This window comes from Phyllobates terribilis, unplaced genomic scaffold, assembly GCF_046119375.1.
Source record: "Phyllobates terribilis strain yellow unplaced genomic scaffold, ASM4611937v1 Scaffold_404__1_contigs__length_1715579, whole genome shotgun sequence".
Taxonomy (NCBI): Eukaryota; Metazoa; Chordata; class Amphibia; order Anura; family Dendrobatidae; genus Phyllobates; species Phyllobates terribilis.
In genome coordinates, this window is record NW_027363164.1 from 196,470 (window position 1) to 216,402 (window position 19,933).

At 44.3% G+C, this 19,933-nt stretch overlaps 11 non-coding genes and 1 pseudogene across 11 annotated transcripts; all 12 read right to left on the reverse strand.

The window, feature by feature from the left end:
• Nucleotides 1–4,743: 4,743 nt before the first annotated feature.
• LOC141225189 (U2 spliceosomal RNA) lies at nucleotides 4,744–4,934 on the reverse strand. Its single transcript, XR_012292467.1, has one exon. It is a non-coding gene; the product is annotated as a U2 spliceosomal RNA (small nuclear RNA).
• A 1,115-nt stretch (nucleotides 4,935–6,049) lies between these two features.
• Nucleotides 6,050–6,240, reverse strand: LOC141225587 (U2 spliceosomal RNA). The gene has a single exon (XR_012292858.1). It is a non-coding gene; the product is annotated as a U2 spliceosomal RNA (small nuclear RNA).
• Nucleotides 6,241–7,355: 1,115 nt separating this feature from the next.
• LOC141225190 (U2 spliceosomal RNA) lies at nucleotides 7,356–7,546 on the reverse strand. The gene has a single exon (XR_012292468.1). It is a non-coding gene; the product is annotated as a U2 spliceosomal RNA (small nuclear RNA).
• A 1,116-nt stretch (nucleotides 7,547–8,662) lies between these two features.
• LOC141225191 (U2 spliceosomal RNA) lies at nucleotides 8,663–8,853 on the reverse strand. The gene has a single exon (XR_012292469.1). It is a non-coding gene; the product is annotated as a U2 spliceosomal RNA (small nuclear RNA).
• A 1,115-nt stretch (nucleotides 8,854–9,968) lies between these two features.
• LOC141225192 (U2 spliceosomal RNA) lies at nucleotides 9,969–10,159 on the reverse strand. The gene has a single exon (XR_012292470.1). It is a non-coding gene; the product is annotated as a U2 spliceosomal RNA (small nuclear RNA).
• A 1,115-nt stretch (nucleotides 10,160–11,274) lies between these two features.
• Nucleotides 11,275–11,465, reverse strand: LOC141225193 (U2 spliceosomal RNA). The gene has a single exon (XR_012292471.1). It is a non-coding gene; the product is annotated as a U2 spliceosomal RNA (small nuclear RNA).
• A 1,115-nt stretch (nucleotides 11,466–12,580) lies between these two features.
• LOC141225194 (U2 spliceosomal RNA) lies at nucleotides 12,581–12,771 on the reverse strand. Its single transcript, XR_012292472.1, has one exon. It is a non-coding gene; the product is annotated as a U2 spliceosomal RNA (small nuclear RNA).
• Nucleotides 12,772–13,886: 1,115 nt separating this feature from the next.
• On the reverse strand, nucleotides 13,887–14,077 carry LOC141225526 (U2 spliceosomal RNA). The gene has a single exon (XR_012292798.1). It is a non-coding gene; the product is annotated as a U2 spliceosomal RNA (small nuclear RNA).
• A 1,116-nt stretch (nucleotides 14,078–15,193) lies between these two features.
• LOC141225195 (U2 spliceosomal RNA) lies at nucleotides 15,194–15,384 on the reverse strand. The gene has a single exon (XR_012292474.1). It is a non-coding gene; the product is annotated as a U2 spliceosomal RNA (small nuclear RNA).
• Nucleotides 15,385–16,499: 1,115 nt separating this feature from the next.
• Nucleotides 16,500–16,690, reverse strand: LOC141225196 (U2 spliceosomal RNA). Its single transcript, XR_012292475.1, has one exon. It is a non-coding gene; the product is annotated as a U2 spliceosomal RNA (small nuclear RNA).
• A 1,115-nt stretch (nucleotides 16,691–17,805) lies between these two features.
• Nucleotides 17,806–17,996, reverse strand: LOC141225197 (U2 spliceosomal RNA). Its single transcript, XR_012292476.1, has one exon. It is a non-coding gene; the product is annotated as a U2 spliceosomal RNA (small nuclear RNA).
• A 1,115-nt stretch (nucleotides 17,997–19,111) lies between these two features.
• LOC141225643 (U2 spliceosomal RNA) lies at nucleotides 19,112–19,287 on the reverse strand (annotated as a pseudogene).
• Nucleotides 19,288–19,933: the final 646 nt, after the last annotated feature.

A 19,933-nucleotide genomic window follows, 5' to 3' on the forward strand; every position in this document is an offset into this window, starting at 1 on the left:
TTGCTTCACACCTGAATGCAAAAACACTTCATTAGACAAAAATCCATTGATTAAAATTTTACTAAAAGAGTTCTTATATAAAAGTGCCACTTGCTTGATAAAAATTTCAGGGAAGCCCATTTTTTTTAAAACCAACCATAAAAAACAATGAGAGACACGATCAAAAGCCTTTTGAAAATCCAACGATAAAATTGCTAAGTCTTGCTTCCTGGATTGCTGGTACCATATGACATCGCGGATGGTATTGAGATGCTCCGCAACTCCTCTTCCTGGCACCCCACATACCTGGTCTTCATAAATAACTTTGGATAAAACTTTTTTAAAACGGTTCACTAAAATTTTGGACATCAACTTGTAATCAACATTCAACAGTGTGATTGGTCTCCAGTTTGCCAGATGGGATTTGGCTCCTTTTTTAAAAATCAGGGAGACCAGACCACTTCTCCAAGATATAGGCAGGATATCACACTTAAAAGCTTCTTTGATTACTAAAAACAAGTCGGGTTTTAAAAAATTCCAAAATTCACGATAAAATTCAACAGGCAAACCGTCAGAACCAGGGGTTTTCCCATAGGAAAAACTTTTGATAGCAGCATCTACTTCCGACAAGGTGACTTCAGTGCATAACAATTCTTGGTCTTCGCGGCTCAGACTATTTTTTAATGAATTAAGGGCATCTTCAGTAAAAGACTGGTCTATAGTTTTCTCATTAAAAAGCTGCTGATAAAACTGGTGAGCTTGGTTGAGCATACCTTCAGTTGTAGTTTCACCCTCTAATTCTGTTATCATTTCCTTAGCAGCAACTACTTTTTTAAAAAAAAATCTTGAGCACTTTTCATTTTTCTCCATCACTTCAATTTTTGAGTTATAAATTATTTCCTTACCCTTCGACTCTATACTCTTTTTAATTTCTTTTTTTGTTGCTTCAATTAAATCGTCCATTTCAAGTCCCACATCTCTTAGTTGATAACAGGTCTGCAATTTAGTAATAAGCCTTTTATGCCAAGCGGACTTTTCTCTTGCATTGGCTATGCTGACCTTGATAAAAAAACTTTTTATCTTCATCTTGCTGTATTCCCACCATTCTAGCAGAGTTAAAAATTTTTGTTGTTTTGTTCTTAAATAATTAAAAAACGCTTTAAAATCTGTTCTTACCTTAGGATCTTGTAACAATGTTGTATTTAGCCTCCAAACTCCTCTTGCCTTGACAAGCCCAGGTAATTCTAACTCTGATAGCAACATCTTATGATCTGAAAAAATGTTTGGGATTAAGACAACAGATTTGACATTCACATATTGGGACATGAAAATAAAATCAATACGAGATTTAGAAGAAGAGTTCTCCCAAGTATAACCGGGATCATTACTACGGATCTCTTTCCAGGAGTCTCTAAGAAAAAAATCAGTTAACAAATCCTTTAGTTGTTTCTCTGTTTTGTCTTTTTTAGGAACGGTGGAACTCCCGCTTCTCCCTTCACCAGGCAAGACACAATTGAAATCCCCACAGAACATCAGAGGCGATGAACCAGGTAGGTAATATTGCACATCTTCAAACAACTGATGTCTCTCTTCCTTCACCGGAGAAGCATAAATGTTCAAAAGTCTAAAGTCCACACCTTTAAAACTAATATTTAAGAAAAGAGCACGTCCAGAAGAAATGTCCACAAAAGAGTTGATTTTAAAGTCATGCGACCTAAACAGCACTCCAATGCCAGAGGAACGATTTTCATTATCTCCGGACCAGATAGAGGGCCCATGAGGCCAATCTTTTCTTAAATCTGCATAATTCATATCAAAGTCAATGTTACATTCTTGCAAACAAAAGACATCACAGTCCACTGTTGACAGGTAGGAAAACAAAGCAGCCCTTCTTGTAGAGCCCCTTATACTCCTCACATTGAGCGAGGCTACTTTAATTGATGAGGTCATGATAGGATAGTTCAGGTCACACTACTGTCAGAATCAGACATAAAGCCCACCGATGTTAACGGGCTCTGCACTTCTGAGTCCGAAAAAGAAATGTTTATAGGGTCTGAAGGCCTTGGCTCCTCAGGAGGGGCAGCGGGAGCCATTGGCTTGTATTGCAGAAGACTTGGTTTTAATGGACACTTCTTGGAAGTCTCCCTGGCCACATTCTCATCAGACCTATCATCTGTTTTCCTTTTCCTACGAGTTTCCAGCTCCATTGCTTCTTCCTCCGAGCTAAATGTCCCGATTTCAGCAGAGGGACTCCCCTCCACCACCATATCACCCGGATCAGAATCAGCAGCCCAGTCCTTAGATGAAGCTTCCCTCCTCTCAGGACGGACAGGTTTCTCAGCTGGAGGTTTCTGCATAGACGTGGGCTTATGCGCAGCAGGAATAGGAGAACTGGCAGGTTTTCCCTGCGCAGCAGGCACTGAAGTGCTTGTGGACCCGCCTACAGGGGGTTGTGTTCGCACAGTAGATACAGGAGCACTGGTGGGACCCCCCTTAGCAGCAGGAGCAGGAGGGTTGGTTGGCTTCCTCTGTGCAGCAGGTGCAGACGTACCACCTGATGTACTAGCAGGCTTGGTCTGTGGAGCAGGTACTGGAGAGCTAGAAGACTGCCCCCGCGCTGTAGACGCACCCGCAGGAGCAGGAACAGCAGAGGGTTGCCTCTGCCCCCCGGGAGCAGATGGAGGCACACGGGCAGGTTGCTTTGCCAGCGTTTCAGCATAGGTTTCCGCCTTTTTCTTCAAAGGACACTCCCGGAAGGAGTGACCTGGGACCCGGCAGATGTTGCACACCATCTCATTGGTACAGTCCATTGTGGCATGTCCATGCTTGTAGCACTTCTTACAGATTGCCACCTCCTCCTTGCAGTTCTCATAAGTGTGACCGAAACACATGCATTTCCGGCAGAAGAGGGGCATGTCCGGGTAGAAGAGGCGCCCCCGCTCCCTACCGATCAGGAAACTTGACGGAGGATGACGCTGACCACCAATGCCATTTGGATCTTCACAAAATTTAACAAAAAATTTATGCTTTCCCGTCCAGAGGTTTTCCTCATTCATGACCTTGTGGGAATACCGCAGTTCTGGGAAATAGTTTTGAAGAAAGCAAATAATATTAACTAAGGGAACATGAGGGTTGCTCATCTGAACCACGAGCGGCTTCTCTCCACCGGAGTAAAGGATGACAAAGGTGAGTCCTTTAAGATCCTCATCTGAAAGGTGCAGGTGAATCTGGCGGAAGAGGTTCTGGCACGCATACTCCGACTCCAGAGTCAAAGTGAAGGAACCGGGGCGATCTTGAAGGGCCAGGATGTCTTCCCTCTTTACTCCTAGGATCTCCAGCAGCACTCTCCTCACGAAAAACTTCAAGGTCATCTTCTCCTTGGATGCATCGTCCACTTCGATCTTGAAAGAGTTCTTGATGCGAAGGTCACCAGCTCTGGCATAGCGCACTGCGGCCGCTACTGCTGATGCCATCTTCAAAAGGTAGATAGGGTCGATCGCCTTCTTGGTTTCTTTGCGTATCTGCCCCCTAAAGCAGCATGAGGCTTAAGACGGCTTTTACACCGCCGATGCCTCAAGGCCAAGGGCACGATTGGCTTAGAATCCTTCTGGCAAGATGTGGTATCTTAGCCAAAAGGCCGAGAAGCGATAACCAGAATTGATTTCAAACTACGGAGCCACCCAAGGATCCTGAAAAGTCCATTTGTGGAGATGAGCTCCTGGACTCCCGTTAAGAAGACATGTTGTCAACCTCTAGATCCCTTACATGCCTGCACTTTTCGGCTTGCTGCTGCTGCAATCCACGCGTTTTAGATCTGCATAACTCCACCTCTTTAAACACAGCACCTTCACCCCCTGCTGTTCCCACCCGCCTCAACGCCGTTGGAAGGGAGGAGAACCAATTAAGGCGGGGGGTGGGGTGGAACGAGCAGCTGTCTACCCTTAGCAGGAGGGCTCCTGATTACATACCTCTCCTGCTGCTGCTGCTGCTGGCTGTCCAGCAGCAGACTGAAGGTGGCTGCTGCTGTGCACAGGTATATAAAGGCTCAGAGCCTATTATGACACGCGCAGCCAGCGTTCCATTGCCACATTCCATCTACTGCAGGCAGGATACCTGGCTGGCTGAATGTCGCTGAGAAGCTCACAGAGACCGCCATAAGCAACAGTTTAACAGAATGCCACAGACTAATCAACCAAACTTTTTGGGTTGGGTTCTCTTTTATAGTCTGCAGGCATTAAATGAAAGAAGTCAGTGTTCCAGCAGATGGAGACAACGTTTCAGAAAAGGCATTGTAGCAAACCAAAAAAGAAATTTTAAGCGCAGCAGAGTAACCAGCGCACATACCTGTTAGCTCAGGTGAGTTTAAAAGGCTGCTGTTGATAACAAGGGCATTTGCTAAATAGATGGTGTGTGTGCAACAATATACTGAAAGGTCAATTATATTGTGCAGCTTATCTCACCACCTGTAGTTATTTAGGTGAAAGCTCCAAAATGCTTGCCTAATATGTCTGTTTATCCAAAAGGAAGTAAAAAGGGAGAGCTAGAAAGATAGCATTGCATCACATTACATGGCAATGCAATGCACAGTTGCTGAAGTTGAACCAAAATGAGCTTGTAATCTGGCTTCTGCAACTTTGAACATGAAAAATCCAATGAGGAGAAGAAAAGCAAAGCCAAAGAGTCCATCCCAAAATCCGACAAACAAGCAAAATGAACAAAAAACATTGAATTCAATTCTTTCTGATTTTAGAAACTGCATTAAAGAAGGGGTGCACCGGTCCTGGAGATACTGCAATACCAGGTCAATGCGTGGAGTGGACAGAGCAAGCTCTTTTTCCATCTCCCTGTTCTAAAAATCCATTTAATATATGGTCCCCAGATAGGGGACGTATCAGATATTAAACTGATAAGAACAGATACTACACTTGATCTTAGCCAAAAGGCCGAGAAGCGATAACCAGAATTGGTTTCAAACTACGGAGCCACCCAAGGATCCTGAAAAGTCCATTTGTGGAGATGAGCTCCTGGACTCCCGTTAAGAAGACATGTTGTCAACCTCTAGATCCCTTACATGCCTGCACTTTTCGGCTTGCTGCTGCTGCAATCCACGCGTTTTAGATCTGCATAACTCCACCTCTTTAAACACAGCACCTTCACCCCCTGCTGTTCCCACCCGCCTCAACACCGTTGGAAGGGAGGAGAACCAATTAAGGCGGGGGGTGGTGTGGAACAAGCAGCTGTCTACCCTTAGCAGGAGGGCTCCTGATTACATACCTCTCCTGCTGCTGCTGCTGCTGGCTGTCCAGCAGCAGACTGAAGGTGGCTGCTGCTGTGCACAGGTATATAAAGGCTCAGAGCCTATTATGACACGCGCAGCCAGCGTTCCATTGCCACATTCCATCTACTGCAGGCAGGATACCTGGCTGGCTGAATGTCGCTGAGAAGCTCACAGAGACCGCCATAAGCAACAGTTTAACAGAATGCCACAGACTAATCAACCAAACTTTTTGGGTTGGGTTCTCTTTTATAGTCTGCAGGCATTAAATGAAAGAAGTCAGTGTTCCAGCAGAAGGAGACAACGTTTCAGAAAAGGCATTGTAGCAAACCAAAAAAGAAATTTTAAGCGCAGCAGAGTAACCAGCGCACATACCTGTTAGCTCAGGTGAGTTTAAAAGGCTGCTGTTGATAACAAGGGCATTTGCTAAATAGATGGTGTGTGTGCAACAATATACTGAAAGGTCAATTATATTGTGCAGCTTATCTCACCACCTGTAGTTATTTAGGTGAAAGCTCCAAAATGCTTGCCTAATATGTCTGTTTATCCAAAAGGAAGTAAAAAGGGAGAGCTAGAAAGATAGCATTGCATCACATTACATGGCAATGCAATGCACAGTTGCTGAAGTTGAACCAAAATGAGCTTGTAATCTGGCTTCTGCAACTTTGAACATGAAAAATCCAATGAGGAGAAGAAAAGCAAAGCCAAAGAGTCCATCCCAAAATCCGACAAACAAGCAAAATGAACAAAAAACATTGTATTCAATTCTTTCTGATTTTAGAAACTGCATTAAAGAAGGGGTGCACCGGTCCTGGAGATACTGCAATACCAGGTCAATGCGTGGAGTGGACAGAGCAAGCTCTTTTTCCATCTCTCTGTTCTAAAAATCCATTTAATATATGGTCCCCAGATAGGGGACGTATCAGATATTAAACTGATAAGAACAGATACTACACTTGATCTTAGCCAAAAGGCCGAGAAGCGATAACCAGAATTGGTTTCAAACTACGGAGCCACCCAAGGATCCTGAAAAGTCCATTTGTGGAGATGAGCTCCTGGACTCCCGTTAAGAAGACATGTTGTCAACCTCTAGATCCCTTACATGCCTGCACTTTTCGGCTTGCTGCTGCTGCAATCCACGCGTTTTAGATCTGCATAACTCCACCTCTTTAAACACAGCACCTTCACCCCCTGCTGTTCCCACCCGCCTCAACACCGTTGGAAGGGAGGAGAACCAATTAAGGCGGGGGGTGGGGTGGAACGAGCAGCTGTCTACCCTTAGCAGGAGGGCTCCTGATTACATACCTCTCCTGCTGCTGCTGCTGCTGGCTGTCCAGCAGCAGACTGAAGGTGGCTGCTGCTGTGCACAGGTATATAAAGGCTCAGAGCCTATTATGACACGCGCAGCCAGCGTTCCATTGCCACATTCCATCTACTGCAGGCAGGATACCTGGCTGGCTGAATGTCGCTGAGAAGCTCACAGAGACCGCCATAAGCAACAGTTTAACAGAATGCCACAGACTAATCAACCAAACTTTTTGGGTTGGGTTCTCTTTTATAGTCTGCAGGCATTAAATGAAAGAAGTCAGTGTTCCAGCAGAAGGAGACAACGTTTCAGAAAAGGCATTGTAGCAAACCAAAAAAGAAATTTTAAGCGCAGCAGAGTAACCAGCGCACATACCTGTTAGCTCAGGTGAGTTTAAAAGGCTGCTGTTGATAACAAGGGCATTTGCTAAATAGATGGTGTGTGTGTAACAATATACTGAAAGGTCAATTATATTGTGCAGCTTATCTCACCACCTGTAGTTATTTAGGTGAAAGCTCCAAAATGCTTGCCTAATATGTCTGTTTATCCAAAAGGAAGTAAAAAGGGAGAGCTAGAAAGATAGCATTGCATCACATTACATGGCAATGCAATGCACAGTTGCTGAAGTTGAACCAAAATGAGCTTGTAATCTGGCTTCTGCAACTTTGAACATGAAAAATCCAATGAGGAGAAGAAAAGCAAAGCCAAAGAGTCCATCCCAAAATCCGACAAACAAGCAAAATGAACAAAAAACATTGAATTCAATTCTTTCTGATTTTAGAAACTGCATTAAAGAAGGGGTGCACCGGTCCTGGAGATACTGCAATACCAGGTCAATGCGTGGAGTGGACAGAGCAAGCTCTTTTTCCATCTCCCTGTTCTAAAAATCCATTTAATATATGGTCCCCAGATAGGGGACGTATCAGATATTAAACTGATAAGAACAGATACTACACTTGATCTTAGCCAAAAGGCCGAGAAGCGATAACCAGAATTGGTTTCAAACTACGGAGCCACCCAAGGATCCTGAAAAGTCCATTTGTGGAGATGAGCTCCTGGACTCCCGTTAAGAAGACATGTTGTCAACCTCTAGATCCCTTACATGCCTGCACTTTTCGGCTTGCTGCTGCTGCAATCCACGCGTTTTAGATCTGCATAACTCCACCTCTTTAAACACAGCACCTTCACCCCCTGCTGTTCCCACCCGCCTCAACACCGTTGGAAGGGAGGAGAACCAATTAAGGCGGGGGGTGGGGTGGAACGAGCAGCTGTCTACCCTTAGCAGGAGGGCTCCTGATTACATACCTCTCCTGCTGCTGCTGCTGCTGGCTGTCCAGCAGCAGACTGAAGGTGGCTGCTGCTGTGCACAGGTATATAAAGGCTCAGAGCCTATTATGACACGCGCAGCCAGCGTTCCATTGCCACATTCCATCTACTGCAGGCAGGATACCTGGCTGGCTGAATGTCGCTGAGAAGCTCACAGAGACCGCCATAAGCAACAGTTTAACAGAATGCCACAGACTAATCAACCAAACTTTTTGGGTTGGGTTCTCTTTTATAGTCTGCAGGCATTAAATGAAAGAAGTCAGTGTTCCAGCAGAAGGAGACAACGTTTCAGATAAGGCATTGTAGCAAACCAAAAATAGAAATTTTAAGCGCAGCAGAGTAACCAGCGCACATACCTGTTAGCTCAGGTGAGTTTAAAAGGCTGCTGTTGATAACAAGGGCATTTGCTAAATAGATGGTGTGTGTGCAACAATATACTGAAAGGTCAATTATATTGTGCAGCTTATCTCACCACCTGTAGTTATTTAGGTGAAAGCTCCAAAATGCTTGCCTAATATGTCTGTTTATCCAAAAGGAAGTAAAAAGGGAGAGCTAGAAAGATAGCATTGCATCACATTACATGGCAATGCAATGCACAGTTGCTGAAGTTGAACCAAAATGAGCTTGTAATCTGGCTTCTGCAACTTTGAACATGAAAAATCCAATGAGGAGAAGAAAAGCAAAGCCAAAGAGTCCATCCCAAAATCCGACAAACAAGCAAAATGAACAAAAAACATTGAATTCAATTCTTTCTGATTTTAGAAACTGCATTAAAGAAGGGGTGCACCGGTCCTGGAGATACTGCAATACCAGGTCAATGCGTGGAGTGGACAGAGCAAGCTCTTTTTCCATCTCCCTGTTCTAAAAATCCATTTAATATATGGTCCCCAGATAGGGGACGTATCAGATATTAAACTGATAAGAACAGATACTACACTTGATCTTAGCCAAAAGGCCGAGAAGCGATAACCAGAATTGGTTTCAAACTACGGAGCCACCCAAGGATCCTGAAAAGTCCATTTGTGGAGATGAGCTCCTGGACTCCCGTTAAGAAGACATGTTGTCAACCTCTAGATCCCTTACATGCCTGCACTTTTCGGCTTGCTGCTGCTGCAATCCACGCGTTTTAGATCTGCATAACTCCACCTCTTTAAACACAGCACCTTCACCCCCTGCTGTTCCCACCCGCCTCAACACCGTTGGAAGGGAGGAGAACCAATTAAGGCGGGGGGTGGGGTGGAACGAGCAGCTGTCTACCCTTAGCAGGAGGGCTCCTGATTACATACCTCTCCTGCTGCTGCTGCTGCTGGCTGTCCAGCAGCAGACTGAAGGTGGCTGCTGCTGTGCACAGGTATATAAAGGCTCAGAGCCTATTATGACACGCGCAGCCAGCGTTCCATTGCCACATTCCATCTACTGCAGGCAGGATACCTGGCTGGCTGAATGTCGCTGAGAAGCTCACAGAGACCGCCATAAGCAACAGTTTAACAGAATGCCACAGACTAATCAACCAAACTTTTTGGGTTGGGTTCTCTTTTATAGTCTGCAGGCATTAAATGAAAGAAGTCAGTGTTCCAGCAGAAGGAGACAACGTTTCAGAAAAGGCATTGTAGCAAACCAAAAAAGAAATTTTAAGCGCAGCAGAGTAACCAGCGCAGATACCTGTTAGCTCAGGTGAGTTTAAAAGGCTGCTGTTGATAACAAGGGCATTTGCTAAATAGATGGTGTGTGTGCAACAATATACTGAAAGGTCAATTATATTGTGCAGCTTATCTCACCACCTGTAGTTATTTAGGTGAAAGCTCCAAAATGCTTGCCTAATATGTCTGTTTATCCAAAAGGAAGTAAAAAGGGAGAGCTAGAAAGATAGCATTGCATCACATTACATGGCAATGCAATGCACAGTTGCTGAAGTTGAACCAAAATGAGCTTGTAATCTGGCTTCTGCAACTTTGAACATGAAAAATCCAATGAGGAGAAGAAAAGCAAAGCCAAAGAGTCCATCCCAAAATCCGACAAACAAGCAAAATGAACAAAAAACATTGAATTCAATTCTTTCTGATTTTAGAAACTGCATTAAAGAAGGGGTGCACCGGTCCTGGAGATACTGCAATACCAGGTCAATGCGTGGAGTGGACAGAGCAAGCTCTTTTTCCATCTCCCTGTTCTAAAAATCCATTTAATATATGGTCCCCAGATAGGGGACGTATCAGATATTAAACTGATAAGAACAGATACTACACTTGATCTTAGCCAAAAGGCCGAGAAGCGATAACCAGAATTGGTTTCAAACTACGGAGCCACCCAAGGATCCTGAAAAGTCCATTTGTGGAGATGAGCTCCTGGACTCCCGTTAAGAAGACATGTTGTCAACCTCTAGATCCCTTACATGCCTGCACTTTTCGGCTTGCTGCTGCTGCAATCCACGCGTTTTAGATCTGCATAACTCCACCTCTTTAAACACAGCACCTTCACCCCCTGCTGTTCCCACCCGCCTCAACACCGTTGGAAGGGAGGAGAACCAATTAAGGCGGGGGGTGGGGTGGAACGAGCAGCTGTCTACCCTTAGCAGGAGGGCTCCTGATTACATACCTCTCCTGCTGCTGCTGCTGCTGGCTGTCCAGCAGCAGACTGAAGGTGGCTGCTGCTGTGCACAGGTATATAAAGGCTCAGAGCCTATTATGACACGCGCAGCCAGCGTTCCATTGCCACATTCCATCTACTGCAGGCAGGATACCTGGCTGGCTGAATGTCGCTGAGAAGCTCACAGAGACCGCCATAAGCAACAGTTTAACAGAATGCCACAGACTAATCAACCAAACTTTTTGGGTTGGGTTCTCTTTTATAGTCTGCAGGCATTAAATGAAAGAAGTCAGTGTTCCAGCAGAAGGAGACAACGTTTCAGAAAAGGCATTGTAGCAAACCAAAAAAGAAATTTTAAGCGCAGCAGAGTAACCAGCGCAGATACCTGTTAGCTCAGGTGAGTTTAAAAGGCTGCTGTTGATAACAAGGGCATTTGCTAAATAGATGGTGTGTGTGCAACAATATACTGAAAGGTCAATTATATTGTGCAGCTTATCTCACCACCTGTAGTTATTTAGGTGAAAGCTCCAAAATGCTTGCCTAATATGTCTGTTTATCCAAAAGGAAGTAAAAAGGGAGAGCTAGAAAGATAGCATTGCATCACATTACATGGCAATGCAATGCACAGTTGCTGAAGTTGAACCAAAATGAGCTTGTAATCTGGCTTCTGCAACTTTGAACATGAAAAATCCAATGAGGAGAAGAAAAGCAAAGCCAAAGAGTCCATCCCAAAATCCGACAAACAAGCAAAATGAACAAAAAACATTGAATTCAATTCTTTCTGATTTTAGAAACTGCATTAAAGAAGGGGTGCACCGGTCCTGGAGATACTGCAATACCAGGTCAATGCGTGGAGTGGACAGAGCAAGCTCTTTTTCCATCTCCCTGTTCTAAAAATCCATTTAATATATGGTCCCCAGATAGGGGACGTATCAGATATTAAACTGATAAGAACAGATACTACACTTGATCTTAGCCAAAAGGCCGAGAAGCGATAACCAGAATTGGTTTCAAACTACGGAGCCACCCAAGGATCCTGAAAAGTCCATTTGTGGAGATGAGCTCCTGGACTCCCGTTAAGAAGACATGTTGTCAACCTCTAGATCCCTTACATGCCTGCACTTTTCGGCTTGCTGCTGCTGCAATCCACGCGTTTTAGATCTGCATAACTCCACCTCTTTAAACACAGCACCTTCACCCCCTGCTGTTCCCACCCGCCTCAACACCGTTGGAAGGGAGGAGAACCAATTAAGGCGGGGGGTGGGGTGGAACGAGCAGCTGTCTACCCTTAGCAGGAGGGCTCCTGATTACATACCTCTCCTGCTGCTGCTGCTGCTGGCTGTCCAGCAGCAGACTGAAGGTGGCTGCTGCTGTGCACAGGTATATAAAGGCTCAGAGCCTATTATGACACGCGCAGCCAGCGTTCCATTGCCACATTCCATCTACTGCAGGCAGGATACCTGGCTGGCTGAATGTCGCTGAGAAGCTCACAGAGACCGCCATAAGCAACAGTTTAACAGAATGCCACAGACTAATCAACCAAACTTTTTGGGTTGGGTTCTCTTTTATAGTCTGCAGGCATTAAATGAAAGAAGTCAGTGTTCCAGCAGAAGGAGACAACGTTTCAGAAAAGGCATTGTAGCAAACCAAAAAAGAAATTTTAAGCGCAGCAGAGTAACCAGCGCACATACCTGTTAGCTCAGGTGAGTTTAAAAGGCTGCTGTTGATAACAAGGGCATTTGCTAAATAGATGGTGTGTGTGCAACAATATACTGAAAGGTCAATTATATTGTGCAGCTTATCTCACCACCTGTAGTTATTTAGGTGAAAGCTCCAAAATGCTTGCCTAATATGTCTGTTTATCCAAAAGGAAGTAAAAATGGAGAGCTAGAAAGATAGCATTGCATCACATTACATGGCAATGCAATGCACAGTTGCTGAAGTTGAACCAAAATGAGCTTGTAATCTGGCTTCTGCAACTTTGAACATGAAAAATCCAATGAGGAGAAGAAAAGCAAAGCCAAAGAGTCCATCCCAAAATCCGACAAACAAGCAAAATGAACAAAAAACATTGAATTCAATTCTTTCTGATTTTAGAAACTGCATTAAAGAAGGGGTGCACCGGTCCTGGAGATACTGCAATACCAGGTCAATGCGTGGAGTGGACAGAGCAAGCTCTTTTTCCATCTCCCTGTTCTAAAAATCCATTTAATATATGGTCCCCAGATAGGGGACGTATCAGATATTAAACTGATAAGAACAGATACTACACTTGATCTTAGCCAAAAGGCCGAGAAGCGATAACCAGAATTGGTTTCAAACTACGGAGCCACCCAAGGATCCTGAAAAGTCCATTTGTGGAGATGAGCTCCTGGACTCCCGTTAAGAAGACATGTTGTCAACCTCTAGATCCCTTACATGCCTGCACTTTTCGGCTTGCTGCTGCTGCAATCCACGCGTTTTAGATCTGCATAACTCCACCTCTTTAAACACAGCACCTTCACCCCCTGCTGTTCCCACCCGCCTCAACACCGTTGGAAGGGAGGAGAACCAATTAAGGCGGGGGGTGGGGTGGAACGAGCAGCTGTCTACCCTTAGCAGGAGGGCTCCTGATTACATACCTCTCCTGCTGCTGCTGCTGCTGGCTGTCCAGCAGCAGACTGAAGGTGGCTGCTGCTGTGCACAGGTATATAAAGGCTCAGAGCCTATTATGACACGCGCAGCCAGCGTTCCATTGCCACATTCCATCTACTGCAGGCAGGATACCTGGCTGGCTGAATGTCGCTGAGAAGCTCACAGAGACTGCCATAAGCAACAGTTTAACAGAATGCCACAGACTAATCAACCAAACTTTTTGGGTTGGGTTCTCTTTTATAGTCTGCAGGCATTAAATGAAAGAAGTCAGTGTTCCAGCAGAAGGAGACAACGTTTCAGAAAAGGCATTGTAGCAAACCAAAAAAGAAATTTTAAGCGCAGCAGAGTAACCAGCGCACATACCTGTTAGCTCAGGTGAGTTTAAAAGGCTGCTGTTGATAACAAGGGCATTTGCTAAATAGATGGTGTGTGTGCAACAATATACTGAAAGGTCAATTATATTGTGCAGCTTATCTCACCACCTGTAGTTATTTAGGTGAAAGCTCCAAAATGCTTGCCTAATATGTCTGTTTATCCAAAAGGAAGTAAAAAGGGAGAGCTAGAAAGATAGCATTGCATCACATTACATGGCAATGCAATGCACAGTTGCTGAAGTTGAACCAAAATGAGCTTGTAATCTGGCTTCTGCAACTTTGAACATGAAAAATCCAATGAGGAGAAGAAAAGCAAAGCCAAAGAGTCCATCCCAAAATCCGACAAACAAGCAAAATGAACAAAAAACATTGAATTCAATTCTTTCTGATTTTAGAAACTGCATTAAAGAAGGGATGCACCGGTCCTGGAGATACTGCAATACCAGGTCAATGCGTGGAGTGGACAGAGCAAGCTCTTTTTCCATCTCCCTGTTCTAAAAATCCATTTAATATATGGTCCCCAGATAGGGGACGTATCAGATATTAAACTGATAAGAACAGATACTACACTTGATCTTAGCCAAAAGGCCGAGAAGCGATAACCAGAATTGGTTTCAAACTACGGAGCCACCCAAGGATCCTGAAAAGTCCATTTGTGGAGATGAGCTCCTGGACTCCCGTTAAGAAGACATGTTGTCAACCTCTAGATCCCTTACATGCCTGCACTTTTCGGCTTGCTGCTGCTGCAATCCACGCGTTTTAGATCTGCATAACTCCACCTCTTTAAACACAGCACCTTCACCCCCTGCTGTTCCCACCCGCCTCAACACCGTTGGAAGGGAGGAGAACCAATTAAGGCGGGGGGTGGGGTGGAACGAGCAGCTGTCTACCCTTAGCAGGAGGGCTCCTGATTACATACCTCTCCTGCTGCTGCTGCTGCTGGCTGTCCAGCAGCAGACTGAAGGTGGCTGCTGCTGTGCACAGGTATATAAAGGCTCAGAGCCTATTATGACACGCGCAGCCAGCGTTCCATTGCCACATTCCATCTACTGCAGGCAGGATACCTGGCTGGCTGAATGTCGCTGAGAAGCTCACAGAGACCGCCATAAGCAACAGTTTAACAGAATGCCACAGACTAATCAACCAAACTTTTTGGGTTGGGTTCTCTTTTATAGTCTGCAGGCATTAAATGAAAGAAGTCAGTGTTCCAGCAGAAGGAGACAACGTTTCAGATAAGGCATTGTAGCAAACCAAAAATAGAAATTTTAAGCGCAGCAGAGTAACCAGCGCACATACCTGTTAGCTCAGGTGAGTTTAAAAGGCTGCTGTTGATAACAAGGGCATTTGCTAAATAGATGGTGTGTGTGCAACAATATACTGAAAGGTCAATTATATTGTGCAGCTTATCTCACCACCTGTAGTTATTTAGGTGAAAGCTCCAAAATGCTTGCCTAATATGTCTGTTTATCCAAAAGGAAGTAAAAAGGGAGAGCTAGAAAGATAGCATTGCATCACATTACATGGCAATGCAATGCACAGTTGCTGAAGTTGAACCAAAATGAGCTTGTAATCTGGCTTCTGCAACTTTGAACATGAAAAATCCAATGAGGAGAAGAAAAGCAAAGCCAAAGAGTCCATCCCAAAATCCGACAAACAAGCAAAATGAACAAAAAACATTGAATTCAATTCTTTCTGATTTTAGAAACTGCATTAAAGAAGGGGTGCACCGGTCCTGGAGATACTGCAATACCAGGTCAATGCGTGGAGTGGACAGAGCAAGCTCTTTTTCCATCTCCCTGTTCTAAAAATCCATTTAATATATGGTCCCCAGATAGGGGACGTATCAGATATTAAACTGATAAGAACAGATACTACACTTGATCTTAGCCAAAAGGCCGAGAAGCGATAACCAGAATTGGTTTCAAACTACGGAGCCACCCAAGGATCCTGAAAAGTCCATTTGTGGAGATGAGCTCCTGGACTCCCGTTAAGAAGACATGTTGTCAACCTCTAGATCCCTTACATGCCTGCACTTTTCGGCTTGCTGCTGCTGCAATCCACGCGTTTTAGATCTGCATAACTCCACCTCTTTAAACACAGCACCTTCACCCCCTGCTGTTCCCACCCGCCTCAACACCGTTGGAAGGGAGGAGAACCAATTAAGGCGGGGGGTGGGGTGGAACGAGCAGCTGTCTACCCTTAGCAGGAGGGCTCCTGATTACATACCTCTCCTGCTGCTGCTGCTGCTGGCTGTCCAGCAGCAGACTGAAGGTGGCTGCTGCTGTGCACAGGTATATAAAGGCTCAGAGCCTATTATGACACGCGCAGCCAGCGTTCCATTGCCACATTCCATCTACTGCAGGCAGGATACCTGGCTGGCTGAATGTCGCTGAGAAGCTCACAGAGACCGCCATAAGCAACAGTTTAACAGAATGCCACAGACTAATCAACCAAACTTTTTGGGTTGGGTTCTCTTTTATAGTCTGCAGGCATTAAATGAAAGAAGTCAGTGTTCCAGCAGAAGGAGACAACGTTTCAGAAAAGGCATTGTAGCAAACCAAAAAAGAAATTTTAAGCGCAGCAGAGTAACCAGCGCAGATACCTGTTAGCTCAGGTGAGTTTAAAAGGCTGCTGTTGATAACAAGGGCATTTGCTAAATAGATGGTGTGTGTGCAACAATATACTGAAAGGTCAATTATATTGTGCAGCTTATCTCACCACCTGTAGTTATTTAGGTGAAAGCTCCAAAATGCTTGCCTAATATGTCTGTTTATCCAAAAGGAAGTAAAAAGGGAGAGCTAGAAAGATAGCATTGCATCACATTACATGGCAATGCAATGCACAGTTGCTGAAGTTGAACCAAAATGAGCTTGTAATCTGGCTTCTGCAACTTTGAACATGAAAAATCCAATGAGGAGAAGAAAAGCAAAGCCAAAGAGTCCATCCCAAAATCCGACAAACAAGCAAAATGAACAAAAAACATTGAATTCAATTCTTTCTGATTTTAGAAACTGCATTAAAGAAGGGGTGCACCGGTCCTGGAGATACTGCAATACCAGGTCAATGCGTGGAGTGGACAGAGCAAGCTCTTTTTCCATCTCCCTGTTCTAAAAATCCATTTAATATATGGTCCCCAGATAGGGGACGTATCAGATATTAAACTGATAAGAACAGATACTACACTTGATCTTAGCCAAAAGGCCGAGAAGCGATAACCAGAATTGGTTTCAAACTACGGAGCCACCCAAGGATCCTGAAAAGTCCATTTGTGGAGATGAGCTCCTGGACTCCCGTTAAGAAGACATGTTGTCAACCTCTAGATCCCTTACATGCCTGCACTTTTCGGCTTGCTGCTGCTGCAATCCACGCGTTTTAGATCTGCATAACTCCACCTCTTTAAACACAGCACCTTCACCCCCTGCTGTTCCCACCCGCCTCAACACCGTTGGAAGGGAGGAGAACCAATTAAGGCGGGGGGTGGGGTGGAACGAGCAGCTGTCTACCCTTAGCAGGAGGGCTCCTGATTACATACCTCTCCTGCTGCTGCTGCTGCTGGCTGTCCAGCAGCAGACTGAAGGTGGCTGCTGCTGTGCACAGGTATATAAAGGCTCAGAGCCTATTATGACACGCGCAGCCAGCGTTCCATTGCCACATTCCATCTACTGCAGGCAGGATACCTGGCTGGCTGAATGTCGCTGAGAAGCTCACAGAGACCGCCATAAGCAACAGTTTAACAGAATGCCACAGACTAATCAACCAAACTTTTTGGGTTGGGTTCTCTTTTATAGTCTGCAGGCATTAAATGAAAGAAGTCAGTGTTCCAGCAGAAGGAGACAACGTTTCAGAAAAGGCATTGTAGCAAACCAAAAAAGAAATTTTAAGCGCAGCAGAGTAACCAGCGCACATACCTGTTAGCTCAGGTGAGTTTAAAAGGCTGCTGTTGATAACAAGGGCATTTGCTAAATAGATGGTGTGTGTGCAACAATATACTGAAAGGTCAATTATATTGTGCAGCTTATCTCACCACCTGTAGTTATTTAGGTGAAAGCTCCAAAATGCTTGCCTAATATGTCTGTTTATCCAAAAGGAAGTAAAAATGGAGAGCTAGAAAGATAGCATTGCATCACATTACATGGCAATGCAATGCACAGTTGCTGAAGTTGAACCAAAATGAGCTTGTAATCTGGCTTCTGCAACTTTGAACATGAAAAATCCAATGAGGAGAAGAAAAGCAAAGCCAAAGAGTCCATCCCAAAATCCGACAAACAAGCAAAATGAACAAAAAACATTGAATTCAATTCTTTCTGATTTTAGAAACTGCATTAAAGAAGGGGTGCACCGGTCCTGGAGATACTGCAATACCAGGTCAATGCGTGGAGTGGACAGAGCAAGCTCTTTTTCCATCTCCCTGTTCTAAAAATCCATTTAATATATGGTCCCCAGATAGGGGACGTATCAGATATTAAACTGATAAGAACAGATACTACACTTGATCTTAGCCAAAAGGCCGAGAAGCGATAACCAGAATTGGTTTCAAACTACGGAGCCACCCAAGGATCCTGAAAAGTCCATTTGTGGAGATGAGCTCCTGGACTCCCGTTAAGAAGACATGTTGTCAACCTCTAGATCCCTTACATGCCTGCACTTTTCGGCTTGCTGCTGCTGCAATCCACGCGTTTTAGATCTGCATAACTCCACCTCTTTAAACACAGCACCTTCACCCCCTGCTGTTCCCACCCGCCTCAACACCGTTGGAAGGGAGGAGAACCAATTAAGGCGGGGGGTGGGGTGGAACGAGCAGCTGTCTACCCTTAGCAGGAGGGCTCCTGATTACATACCTCTCCTGCTGCTGCTGCTGCTGGCTGTCCAGCAGCAGACTGAAGGTGGCTGCTGCTGTGCACAGGTATATAAAGGCTCAGAGCCTATTATGACACGCGCAGCCAGCGTTCCATTGCCACATTCCATCTACTGCAGGCAGGATACCTGGCTGGCTGAATGTCGCTGAGAAGCTCACAGAGACTGCCATAAGCAACAGTTTAACAGAATGCCACAGACTAATCAACCAAACTTTTTGGGTTGGGTTCTCTTTTATAGTCTGCAGGCATTAAATGAAAGAAGTCAGTGTTCCAGCAGAAGGAGACAACGTTTCAGAAAAGGCATTGTAGCAAACCAAAAAAGAAATTTTAAGCGCAGCAGAGTAACCAGCGCACATACCTGTTAGCTCAGGTGAGTTTAAAAGGCTGCTGTTGATAACAAGGGCATTTGCTAAATAGATGGTGTGTGTGCAACAATATACTGAAAGGTCAATTATATTGTGCAGCTTATCTCACCACCTGTAGTTATTTAGGTGAAAGCTCCAAAATGCTTGCCTAATATGTCTGTTTATCCAAAAGGAAGTAAAAAGGGAGAGCTAGAAAGATAGCATTGCATCACATTACATGGCAATGCAATGCACAGTTGCTGAAGTTGAACCAAAATGAGCTTGTAATCTGGCTTCTGCAACTTTGAACATGAAAAATCCAATGAGGAGAAGAAAAGCAAAGCCAAAGAGTCCATCCCAAAATCCGACAAACAAGCAAAATGAACAAAAAACATTGAATTCAATTCTTTCTGATTTTAGAAACTGCATTAAAGAAGGGATGCACCGGTCCTGGAGATACTGCAATACCAGGTCAATGCGTGGAGTGGACAGAGCAAGCTCTTTTTCCATCTCCCTGTTCTAAAAATCCATTTAATATATGGTCCCCAGATAGGGGACGTATCAGATATTAAACTGATAAGAACAGATTTTGCGTTTATATTTAAAATATCGTAGTCTTTATCTTTTCTTCAGAGCTTTAAAATAACATCTTCCATAGGTGATAGTTCCATATACTCAGGGCTCTTTTCTTTCCAAGCTTCTTCATATCCATTAGGTAGTACATATAAATTTCACTTAATGCCAGTCTTATACAATCCTTGACTTCTATATAGTCTCTTTTAAACAACAATATGTTTCTGGTCTTCCATAGAGCACTTTTAACACAACTCAAAGTGCACCATAAAACTCTCTCTTTTTCTTTCGTCATGTTTGGTAAAATCCCATATAAAACCACTTCATGGCTTAAAAAATTAAGACCAGATAAAAATTTTAAAAGCTCACCACAGTCTTTCCACACTTGCTGTGCAAAATCACAATTCCAAATAAGGTGCATAGTAGTCTCATCATTATTGCACTGATGCCTCGGGCAGGTTTGTATAGTGCTAAGTCTTCTTTTATACTGGAAATCACGAGTCGGTAAACATTCCTGCACAATCATCCAAGCTAAGTCTTTATGTTGATTCATCAGGTAAGGTGCATTTGTTAAATTCCATATTTTAGTGACTCTGCTATATGAATAATGGCTTATGGGCGTCAAAGTTTCTTTCTTTTTTAATTGCTGCAGCAGCTTCCTTGCATTCTTCAATGTCTCCATC